We start from the raw sequence: 12,609 nt of genomic DNA, 5'->3' as shown, positions 1-12,609 counted from the left end.
TCTCCTTGCCCCTCACTCCCCTGTCTCAGTCACTATCCCTCAATCACTGCCCCATCTCAGCCTCTGCTTCAGAACCCTCTCGCTGGACCCCATCACCACTAAGGGCAGCCTTGGGCAGACAATCAGGATACTGGACAGAGCAGGGGCTCATCACCCATGATCAGGATGACCACGGGGGATCTTGGGGCTGATCATGCATGGGAGAGGTGTGTGCGCCATAGCACTGTACTGACTCACCTGGGTGTGGTTCACATGGCCCCGAGGGAATTCAGGGCATTGCTATCCATGAAGATGGTGGAAAGGAATATGAGTCCCTTGTAGTTATCAGAATGAATCTGTCAAAGTCGGCCTCCGTGTGACACTGGAGGGTCAGGTTGTCTCCAGAGAGCACCAGTCAGCCTGACTGGACCGAGAGGGAGTGTTCCTTAAACACAGCAGGACAGAAGGGGACAGCTACTTCGCAGGGGATGCACACCCCACATTGCCCACTGGAGTCTGCAATGAGAGTTCTTGCTGGTCTACCCTGCAAACATCCCACTATGTGGTATAAGCCCCAGGAGGTCATGTCACCGACACCACATCAACCTCAGAGCTCCACTGGGCACACAGCTTAGGTTAGTCATTTCGAGGTCCCAGGAAAGAGGTGGGTCAGGGACTCATCTGTGGCGTCAAGACGCAAAGAGTTACTGAAGTGTTACCACACATAGGGGTAAAAGATACGTCATCTGTAGGTCCCCCATGGGAGGTGTTCTTTGGGCCCACATGGAAGATAGCCTGCCCCCTTAAGGATAGAGCCTCAGTTCCACGTGATGGGGCAGGTCAGCTCTTCCCTCCTTTCGCACTTGGAAAGTGCCCAATGTGAGCTATGAACTACACGAGAGGGACACATTGCCTTCTGATGCCACCACAGGGTCTGTCATGGGCTGAGAATGAGGGTGCATCATATACTCTTGAGGGAGAATGAGTGAGTGGTGTTAAAGGGGGGACCATCAGCTCACATTCCCCTGGTGTGGACTGTGAGGGCTGAGGTCCCCTGAACCACCAGTCTATTCCCTTCTTCCTTTGAGGAAGGGCCCAAAGTGGTGAGGGGAACTGTCATTGGGACTTTTCTTTTTCTAGAATCCTCTCCACCCCACAAATATCATCTTGCTTTTGATGAGAGCACCAAGGCTTAGGGATACTGTGTCTGTTCTTCAGGATCAAGCTTCCATTAAGTTTCCATCTGGAAATGGATTCCAGATCACCCTGACTTCATAGGCTGGCTCCCCACTTCACACAGCTGCCTGCCTTGAAATTACTGATACTGGACATGAGACAGAAACTGAGACCACGGAGCTGGGAGTGAGGGTCCTGCCAGCTACTGGGGACAGTTCTAGGATAAGACTGAGTCAGGGGGCAGTGAGCTGGGCAGAAGACGTATAAATAGTTGAAATGGTTGTCCTAATCCAGTGTGTTTAAGCAAATTATTTCATGAGCTTGAAATCATTCTTACAAAGAAGGAGAGTTCTCCCACCTAATTGTTACGTGGTGAAGATTCAGTGATGGGGTGTGTGCAGAACAAGCCTAAGGTCTGACATCCAGGAGGCTGAATCATGCACTGCTCCATGCAGGGCCAGATTCATGGGTGATGAGCTGGACAACCAGACAGGGCTCCAGACTGGGTTAATGTTCTGCTTTTGCTATATTTAAATTTAAACATGGGGCCCTGTATTTTCATTTTTCGCTGGACCTCACAAAGTATACAACTGGTTCTAGCTCTATGATTTTGTTTTGGTATTTGATTGGCTGTTTTCAGTTTGTTGTCTCTCTGTTATGCTGCATCAATGTGAAGAAGAATAATGAGGATGGTCTTGGGACCATGGAACAGGTAGTTGGTCAATTTACTCCAACTCAAGGGGAAGTCATCAGGGGAGATTGTCGTCTTAATTTACAGTAGATTGAGAGTGTGTGTGTGTGTGTGTGTGTGTGTGTGTGCCCGTGCGTGTGTTACTGTGTGAAATAAACATTCCTGTCTTATCTCTTTTCTGTTGACAATCAATCCATTCATCCACCCATTCTATGCAAATATCAACCATATTTCACACAATGTGCTGACAAAGAAGACTGAAGTATGTGCATAACTGACATGGATCCTGTTCTCTGATCCCTGCTAGTTATGGGGATGTGATGGATATTATGTAAATAGTTACAAACTATATTTAATTATACACTGTGACGTGTGTTATGTAGAATAAATCTTTGGAGATTGGAGATTAGATAATAGAGGATCATAACTAGTCTGGGCATCACGGAAGATTAACCCTGTGAAGGTGAAGTTAGAGGATAGAGCTGACAGATGTGAAGCAGTCTTAGTGGAAGTAGACAAGAGTGTTAAGAATTCCATAGAGAAGAAGTGGAATAGGTAAAGGTCCCAAGTTAAGAGGGATCAAGGCTGCTGAGTACCACACAGTCTCCAGTGTCCTTGGATCTGAGCTGGGCTAACTTCCGTGCAGTCCACCTGCCTTCCATTCCAGGCGGTCAAGTCCAGGACAAATCCTGCATAGTTTGGGTCAGATGAGGGGATAATGGAGTGAGAGAGAACAGAGGCACAGAACGTGGCATACAAGAAGGTCTCACATAGGAATTCCACAGGAATTCTCCCCCATGAGCTCTCTGTTCCCCTCACTGAGGACCAAGCAGAGCCCAGGCATCCTGAATATGGTTCCGTCTGTAACCAAGTCTTTCTGTGATCCTCACACTACTGCATAATGGATCTGAACCCCATCTCTGAATTAACTATCACACCCATGTTGGTGGCCTCCATCTGAATTTAGCTTCTTGGTTCATGATATCTTCAGAAATTCACATGGAGCCAGTTTAAATTCTGAATTGCATACCATCTGGTATTGGACAAAGTGTTTCTTCAGAGGCCCAGTTTCTCACCCAGGCAGAAGCTCATTGTCTGATTGGACTCTGGTGAGGCTAATCAGGTAGGTGGAGGTCACGTTTTGTGGAAAACACAAGGCCAATACATGAGGTGTTTGCTATAACTGATTAACAGCCACTTTGTTGGAAATTAGTCACTAGTGTAGGATGTGGATTTCACCACCCTACTTCAACCCCACCTCACTAAATTGCATGGGCAATGATGATAGGTTATAGCAGAAATGCACTATCTACCAATAATGATGAGTTGACATAAGTTCACGAAATGAAAGTCAAGAAGAATATTACCGGTGTTCTCACAGCACTGTGGTTTCCATCTTGACCAAACCTTCCCACTTCACCTTGTATGTAACAATCACTGGGATTGCATGGAATTTTTCTTTGTTTATTTAAAAGATTAAACTTAATTATGCCTCCATAAATAATAAATATTTCTCCTTTGAACTTCACGTAATTCAGTAACCCACACACTTCTACACTCCCCATAATTTTTTCCATTCGTTCACTATTATGGTTAAAAAAGGATCTGTATTACTGTAGTAGTTTTACTTTGTGAATTTTACTAACGTATAAATTTCCACTGCATATATATACCAAACTAGTCATTTGTTGTGAGATTTATTTCTGTGCATTTTGTCGGATATGAACAACATCCTGTCGATAGTCTCATGAATGTATCATTATGCACATGCACACATTTTCCTCTAGGGAATATACTTATAGGTCAGAGATGAGTGTCTCTTTCTTTGAATAATAATTACTATCTACTGTAAAAGCTGGCTGAGGCAATTTGTACTCCTACCCATAAAGTATTGCTATTCTAAGACTCAATATTTTCTCCCACAATTGATATTGCCATTGCTTTCTCTTTTGTGTTTAAATGAATGTGCTAGGGTGGTGACATCATAATTTCATTGAAACTGCCATAAATAGAATAGGAAACAATGCTATAATGACATTTAATATAGAAGGAAACAACTGTCCACATGGGGCTATTGGTGAGGCGAGCCGCCTCTGGCTCCTACTCACCTGAGAAAGACAATTCTATTTGTTACTCCCCAACTCTGAATTCAGTACATTCACACTGGCATCTTAAAGTTGGCCATGAAGTGAGTATTTACACCAAAGAAATAGACAAGTGCCGCAAATAAGTGCTTTTGGGAAAATGACTTTTTAATAAAGCTGGTTTACCAGCTCACCACCAAGCTGTCTCTTCAAACACCAGTACATTCATTCAAACTGGTGGTATTCCTAAAGAAACTATACCAGGTATCATCTGATAGAAAGAGAAGAGTTTGACAGGTCTAGAGGGGATTTTAGTAAATGGGTTTGTTTTTATCTGTTTCAAACAGGACTTGATATTCACCCATTTATTCAGGTATTTAAACAGTATTCTGTTTCTGGGCTGAAGAGATGCAGGTCAAGAGCACACGTCAGTGAATGCGGAATTTAAAAATAAAGAAAAATGTGTTACAAGACAGTGGACCAGAACATGAAGGTGGATAAAGGTGAGAGACGTACCCCATGTTTCAGTAGTGAGAAAAGACGGGAGGGCAGTCAAGGAACTGCCAGACTGGGAACACCTAGACATTTTCCTGTACCCAAACCACATTTACTCCATCGAGATCCTCAAAGACAGTTCAACCAACATATGCTGCAGATTTTCTCCGAGAAACTCCTCGACATGTAAGATGCATTTCCAAGGTTCTGCCCTTCTGAACAGTGCATTGTTCTCTCTTGTGTTTACCTCTGGCTGCATCTTGGGTCCTTGTCTGTCTGTGCCAAGGCTGAAATAGCAGAATCCCAAGGACCACCAGGATCAAACCAGCCATGCCCGTCCGGATGAGATTCTCCACTGTGTAGTCTTGGGGGTGTGAGGCTAGGAATTGTAGACAAAGAGGTCACAGAGGTCAGAGCAGACCAAAATCACCCCAGGATCCCTGGATGTCCACCCAGGGCACCCGCCTCCTATTGACTCCTTAGCAGTTCCGGAACTGAGAATTTCTCCTACTCACCACTCTTGGGGTCTGACTTGTTTCGTGATGAACTGATGGCATCAGCTACTTCTGAGAATCATAAAATGAAGGAGTGAATGAAGAGTTGGGTAGATACAAACCTTTTTCCTGGGTTCTTTGCTCTCATATTCCCCACTTCTCATATCTGAACTTTTATATAATCCCTTAATGAACCCGTCTTTCCTTTCACCAGGTTCCCTCTGGTCTCCTCGGTGGAATTCCCTCAGCGTCCCTGTTCTTTGAATTCAGAACCTGCATCTGAGTCGCTTTGGAAGAGTATGGCTGTGTCCCAAGAGCTAACGATTAGGTTGAAATATGGATTAGGTCTCCCAACACAGAAATAATGAGTGTTGTGCATCCTCTGCTCAGTCTTAGATATAAGAATGCGTAATTTTTCCCCTACAGCTGAGAGCCCCCCTTACTGAACAGCTGAGGCAACAGAGTTCATGGTTTGGAGGTTGGAGTCAGGGGCTCCTGAACATCCCCTTCTCTGGAGATTCCCCTGTGCCCCTCATTTATTACTGTCTCAGATTTCCTGAGGACAGAGCCCTGAGCTGACTGAGCTCAGAAAGGATAGGGACAGGGGCCCCTCACCTGAGACCAAGAGCTCCAGGGAGTCATGTGGGTGTGACAACAGGTAGGGGGAAGTGCTGCATGAGCTATAACACCTGTAGGTCCCCCTGTGGGCTGACGTCACAAGACTCATGGAGAATTGTGCCTGGTACTGCTGAGGTTGGTATTTGATCTAAGACGCAGGGGGGGATCAGATGATCCCTCCTTGGATAGAAAGAAAGTGCCCCTCAAGCTCCGTGACTGACACACCAGGGTCATGTTTTCTTCTGAGGTCACTGTGGGGCCCGGCCTCACAAGAGGGAGGGTATGTCAGGGAGCTGTCCTAGAGAGCGGAAGAGTGGGTGAGGGGCTGCCCACCCACCTTGTTCTGAACTGAGAGTCCCCAGGCCTCTCTCTCTGAGGACCCTCATCTCTGTCTGTCTTGTTTTCTCTGAGTCTCCTCCCATCAATTCCCTGTCTCTCTGTCTCTCTTCCTCTCTGGAGACCACACACGCTTCTTCCTGACATCACCACCTGGGGCTCCCCTACAGGGCCTGTGCACTTCTGGAGTCCCTGACTGACCCGCTGTCTCTTGATCTTCCACCAGGAGGTCCGGGGGGGTCACTTGGGGCTGACCACTTGGAGGAGAGGTTGTGTTCACCATAGCATCTGTACTGGCCCTGTGGGAGAGTCTCACAGGGACCAGTGGAAAGTCAACTTGAGAGATACCTCCTTGGGGATGCAGACCCAGGCACAGTGGGAGACCATGTAGCCCCTCCTTTTACAGAGCAAATCTGACCTTTCCAACGTCAGAGAGACACTGGAGGGTCAGGTTCTGTCCAGAGGCCACAACAGAGCCCTACTAAGTCAGAAGGGAGGGATTCCCAGACACACCTAGGAGAAAGACCACCTGTGAATTGCAGTGGCTGATTCCTCCCATAAACCCCCTTGTACATCCTGGACCCCAGGTCTCACTGTCTCTCACCCTCTGTGTCTCTGGCCCTGGATCCCCGTGCTTCCCTCATACCACCTCTCACAAGGCAATTTCCTGAGAATAAAGACACAAATAATCAGTCTGATGTCTCAAAACATGGTTGGGGCCAGGAAAGGACTTCCTCACCTGGGACCAGGAGCTCCAGGGGCTCACTGGGGTCTGACCACACCTGGGGTTTGTTCCTGTAACAGCCATAGCACCTGAATGTCCAATTTTGACTATGGGTCATGGGGTCCACAGGGAACAGAGCCTGGAAATACCCATTGAGGTTTAGCTGTGAGTCCAGGGTCCAGGAGGGCTGGTGTTCTCCTTCCTTAGTCAGAATGAACCTGTCAAATCCCAGCCATGAGCCACACTGTAGGGCCACGTTCTCACCTGTTGTCACCACAGGGCTTGGCAGGGCTGAGAGGGAGGGTTTGCTGTATGCTCCTAGGAGAGGAGGAAGCAGCATGCAAAATGGGGCTCACACCTCCCTCATATCTTCCAGGGCTGGGTTGTGAGAAGGGAGACACTCATGAGAGCAGACTCCCTTCCTGAGGACAGAGTCTGAGACTGGGACCCCTGAGTGTCCTCTTACCTGTCACCACCAGCTCTAGGGGTCACTGAGTGTTGAGAAGCCAATATGGCTCATATAGTAACAGCGATATCGCCCTGCATGTTGCTCTGTCATGTATGGGATGGAGAACTTGGCCTCGTGCCTGGGCTCCCATGGTTTCTGTCGGTCCCAGGGTGATGAGCTTCTCTCTTTATCCAGACAGTACTACTGGGCCTCCAGAATCCCCTGACACCAGATGGTCATGGTCCTCCCCCAGGGGATCACAGAGCCTGGCTCAGCCCAGACAGTGGGTTTGGGGAGGGTCCCTGGAAGGAAATCAGAGTCTGGGTCACAATATATTGCCACCCTTGCCCCAGTTTCCCAGTTCAGCTCCAGAACTTCCCAGAAGTCTCCCACATTCAGCCCAAACATGCTGTTCTCAGTCTCCAACTGCTCGGGGCGACCTCTTGTCCCCTTTGAGGAAGTGGGACCTGGGACACCTGCAGATAGACTCTCCTGCCTTCTCTGGGGCCCTTGGGCCCACACTCAGCCCTGGAAGAGAGTTCCCTGTGAGAGATTTGCCCCTGAAGCATGAGAAGAACCTCTTCTCACCGTGAGCCTCCTGAATCCTGGGGTCTCCTGACAGACCAGGGCCTGGCTGTGGGGTGGGTTCCCTCCCAGACCAGGGCTTCCCCTCTCCCTCCTCAAATCTCACCAAGGTAGAGCAGGGCCGTGAGAGTGGGGATCATGACGTCTCCCACCTCTGGTCCAAGTTGTGCAGATGGAGGAGACCACAGTGCTCAGAAGGACTGAGAGATGCACAGGGTGTGGCACTAGGAGGCTGGTCCTTCCAGTCACAGTCATTGCAGCAGCCACACAGGAAGGGGAACTGTCCTCTCCCAGAGCCTAGCTCTTGTTTTAGCAGGGCTGGGGCAGAGGCATGGACTGGGTTCTCTGGAAACATTTCAGACAAAAACGAGTTCTCCTCTCACCTCCAGCCACTGTCTGCCTGATCTGGACTCATGTCACCAAGGGCCAAGTTTTAGCAGCAAGTAGATGTGGTGTCTTCCTGTGATGCCTCTTCCAGATGAGGGAGACCTCGGGCATGTCCTTCCCTCTCAGAGCTGACCCCATGGGGCCTCCTTCATCCTCAGCCCATCCATCAGAACATTGCTATTGTGTCCTCACCACGGACAGTGGTCATCCTGGCCCTGGAGATGCCGCGGGGAAGATGCAGGTTCCTGGTGCACTGCAGAGCTCAGATCAGCAGAGACACACGCTCAATTTTCAGGTCGAGGTCATTGTGACAATGAGTACAAAGGAGAAATACAGGGAAATAAGGGAAGGAAACATCACTCTTCTCCTAGTTCCAGAGTGTGGGGTTTCTTTCTATCACAGCCCCCTTTACAGACTTCTCTTTTTTTCTTTCAACAGCATCCACCCCCAGCTGTCTCTGGGAAGAAACCTCTGAGTCATTACTGCCCCCTTGGCACCCCTGGTTTTCTTGTGCAGAGCTCCCCTCCTGATCCTGCAGTCGTTTCTTCAGCTTTATGAGCCTGTGAGTGGGTTAGTGCTCTGAATTTGTGGGCAAATCTGTTTCTTATATAAATATTCCTCCATCATCCACTACCCATGTGACCTTGAGAATTAATGCTCAATCTCTGAACCTCACTTTCCTCATCTGCAGCACACTGTCGTGAACCCCACTCCTCAGAGTGATTTGGGTGGTCAGTGGTGATGAGTTCATGGGAGTGATCAATCACTGTCCAGGCAAGATTAAGACATGAGTGGGTTAGGACAGGAAGAGATCATGGGATCAGACTCCACAGTCAAGTGGATAGTTGATGTGCCCAGCCAAGAACTCTCATCTGCTCCTAACACTGAGAAATCCTACTTACAATATTCTGAAATATATAGCCACAGACACATGCAGAAAAAGAGACATGAAAGTTCCCATAATGGTGATGGAACCACAGGAAAGAATAGAGAACAAAGGAGAGTGGCCACTGGTGCCTGGGACCATCAAGGGGTTCTAGTGAGGAGATCACCTGTGTGGACACAGAGGGTGATCCCCATACTTACAAGAAGGGAAAGTTCAGGGCTGCAGGTGAAGGTGTTTCTAGGTGGGCTCTGGAATACCTGCCCACTGCCCTGAGCCCGTGGTCAGTACTCAGCAACCCCTCCTGTCTATCCTGAAATAGATTGAATACAGTATCATCAGCTATGGGTGCCTCCCCGCATGTGAACGTGAGGTTCCCAGTGGAACATCCCTGAGGGCACAACCCTGAGCAGATGCTAAGTTTGAGAGCCTGGATGCCATGGGGCAGGAATGGCTGTAACAGTTCCCCCTTGTCAGCCTGACTCCTGGGACAGCCCTGGGGAAAACCATCTCTGGCAGACAAAGTGTGTGGGAGCAGAGCCTTCTAACAAGAATGGACAGTCGAGAGTCATCCTAATCATGACGAATGTGCTATGAACAACGAGCTACTGATTAACGGGGATATCATATGCAAGGAATAGGGTCAACAGGAAAATAGGAGAGTAATCTTAAATTAAACATGTTTAAATATCTTAAAAATAAATGGAGAAATGGAATTTTTGATTCAAGTTTATGGATTGTTTTCATAGAATAGGCAACTACTGAATTGAATTACAAACTTTGTGATGAAAATTACAGCAAAATTAAGACACTAAAAACACTCATCCCCTCAAGGACAAGACAGCCGAAGGACCTAGTATGAAACTGGAACACACTAAGGAGGGAATTTTCCAGATTTCAGAGTAGAGAGACCAGAAAAGGAAATTTAAGATACTTGGAGAATAAAATGCGGAAGACTGATGTCATATTTATTGTAAGTGTCAGAGGAAAGAAGGGAAATGACGTCTAGCAACAGCTCAAGAGATAAACAATTGAACTTTTTACAGAGAAGAGGAATGACTAAACATTAGGAAGCATGTAATTAAAAATGACATTTGTGTTTTGACCCTTCATTGTAAATGAAGAAAATGGAGGGCAAATTTAAAAAAATACGTATCATACACTGAATTGTACACTTTAGACGGTAAGTTTTATTTTATGTGAATTTCAACTCAAAAAAAATTGAGGAGGGACTGCCCTTGGGCCCTATAGAAGTCCTAAAATTACTTCCTAGAGAAAATTCAAATTGTCAATAGAATCAAAATCTCTTTGGGAGCAGACATCCTCTTAGACAAAATAGATGCCAAAAGAGATTGTAGAAATACCTTCCAGCAATTAATTGTTTGTGAAGAATTTTATCCTGATCCAAATTATTTTTAAGGGATAAAGATGAAATGGTCAGCAGGGACAGATCCCTAAACAGGAGGAGACTCTGACCTGAATCTCACATGTTACACCCACCACATGAGACCACTTCTTCATGAGAGAAAAGAAGAGCTTTAGGGGGATGGATCCTTGACCATCAGGTGGATTTTCCTCAACTGGAAGTTGAACCCTACACTTTATTTGAAATGAGAAAATGTTTCCAAGTAACCTGATAAAGAGAACAAAAGTGAAAGAAGGCATTTCCAGAGCTGAAAGTTCTTAGATATTTTACTATTTACACACTCAGTGAAAGGAATACTAAGTGATGAAATTGAGTTAGGAGAACAATGAACTCATAATGGAGAAAGTGAAATGCAATAGTGAGGAAAAAATGATAAGTAAAGGAAAATTATGCAAACACACACTTGCACACAATACACACACACTCCCACTTATGCACGCACACAGGTGCTCACAGACATACAGATGTGCACACACACATATTTATATATATGAGTACTCAGAATTCAGGTAAAGTGTAACTAGAACCTTGTCTTTTCTAAAGGAAGAGGATAATGATACCTTCCTCAGAAATAAACCTGTAAATACATATATTAAAAATGAGAGTACTTAAATTTAGAAATAGAATAACTTTCAAAATGCTTGGTGTAATTAGATGAAATACATTTTTCCAGCTCTATTAAGGTATAACTGACAAATAAAAATCGTTTAGATTTAAAATGTACAACTTGATATTTCAATATACGTATACATTGTGAAATAATCAGCATAATCAAGCTAATTAACACATCCATCGCCTCACATAGCTACTGTTTTGCATTTGTGTGGTGAGAACACTTAAAATCTACACCCTAAGCCAATTTCAAGCACACAATAGAGTTTTGCTAGTCGTCATCACATGACCGTGCATCAGATCTCCAGAACTTAGTCACCTGCATAACTGAAACTTTGTACCCCTTGATCAACATCTCTTCATTTCCCCCTTTCCACAACCCCTGGTAACCACCGTTCTACTCTGTTTCTATGAGATTGACTATTTTAGACTTGAATGAAATTGTATTGTATTTGTCTTTGTCTTGCTTATTTCACTGAGCATAATGTACACCAGGTTCACCCATGTTGCCACAAATGGAAGACGTTCCTTTCCTTCTTTTTTAAAGGATGAATAATATTCCTTTGTACATATATACCACATCTTCTTTGTCCATTCATCCACTGATGGACATTTGGGTTGTTTCCATAACGTGGCTATTGTGAATGATGCTGCAATGAACATACAAGTTCAGATACCTCTTTGAGATCCTGATTTCATTTCCTTGAGATGTACACCCAGAAGTGAAATCGCTGGATCAGATGGTAGTTCTATTTTTCAATTTTTGAGAAATCTCTGTACTGTTTTCCCAAATGGCTGTACGAATTTATATTCCCACCAAAAGTACACAAGGGTTCCCTTTTCTCCACATCTTTGCCCAAACTTTTTTATCTTTTGTCTTTTTGATAGCAGCTATTGTAACAGATGTGAGGTGATATCTCATTGTGGTTTTGCTCTGCTTTTCCCCAATGATTAGTGATTTGAGCATCTTTACACATACTGATTGGCTGTTTAGATGTCTTCTTTTGAGAAATACCTATTCAGGTCCTTTGCCATTTTTTAATTGGGTTATTATTATTATTATTCTAGCATTGAGTTGTTTGAGTTCCTTATATATTTTGAAAATTAAGATACATGGTTTGCAAAGTTTTCTCCTATTCTGTAAGTTGCCTTTTCACTCCATTGATTCTTTCCTTTGCTGTGCAGAAGCTTTTTAGTTTGATGCAATCCACTTGTCTATTTTTGCTTTTGTTGCCTGGGCTTCTAATGTCACATCAAAAAAAAATCATTGCCCAAAACGACGTAAGAAGCTTTTTACCTATGTTTTCTTCTAGTAGTTTTATGGTTTGGGGTCTTGCATTTAAGTCTTTACTTTTGTGTTGATTTTTGTATATCATGTGGGTTGAGGGCCCAATTTCATTCCCGTTTGTGTGGATATTTAGCTTTCCCAATGCCATTTATTGAAGACACTATCCTTTCCTCATTTTATGTTCTTGGTACACTTGTTGAAGATTAGTTAGCTAAAATAACTAAGATAATTATTTTGAATAATTTGTCAGGCAACTCATCGATCTCCTTTTTCTTATGGTTAGTCAATGGAGATTTTTATCTTGGGCTGTGTTGTATTTCCCTGATTCTTCGTGTTTCTTATAGCTTTGCTTTGGTGTTTCACATTGGAAGAAGCCGTCACCT

The 12,609-nt window shown here is 45.1% G+C and overlaps 1 pseudogene; it reads right to left on the bottom strand.

The window, feature by feature from the left end:
* Positions 1 to 4,077: 4,077 nt before the first annotated feature.
* LOC103564378 (leukocyte immunoglobulin-like receptor subfamily A member 5) lies at positions 4,078 to 7,770 on the bottom strand (annotated as a pseudogene).
* Between the last annotated feature and the right edge of the window lie 4,839 nt (positions 7,771 to 12,609).

The sequence above is a fragment of the Equus przewalskii genome, chromosome 9 (genome assembly GCF_037783145.1).
Source record: "Equus przewalskii isolate Varuska chromosome 9, EquPr2, whole genome shotgun sequence".
NCBI classification, from domain to species: Eukaryota; Metazoa; Chordata; class Mammalia; order Perissodactyla; family Equidae; genus Equus; species Equus przewalskii.
The sequence above is the reverse complement of the archived record's forward strand: the minus strand, read 5'-3'. Positions and strand labels throughout refer to the sequence as shown.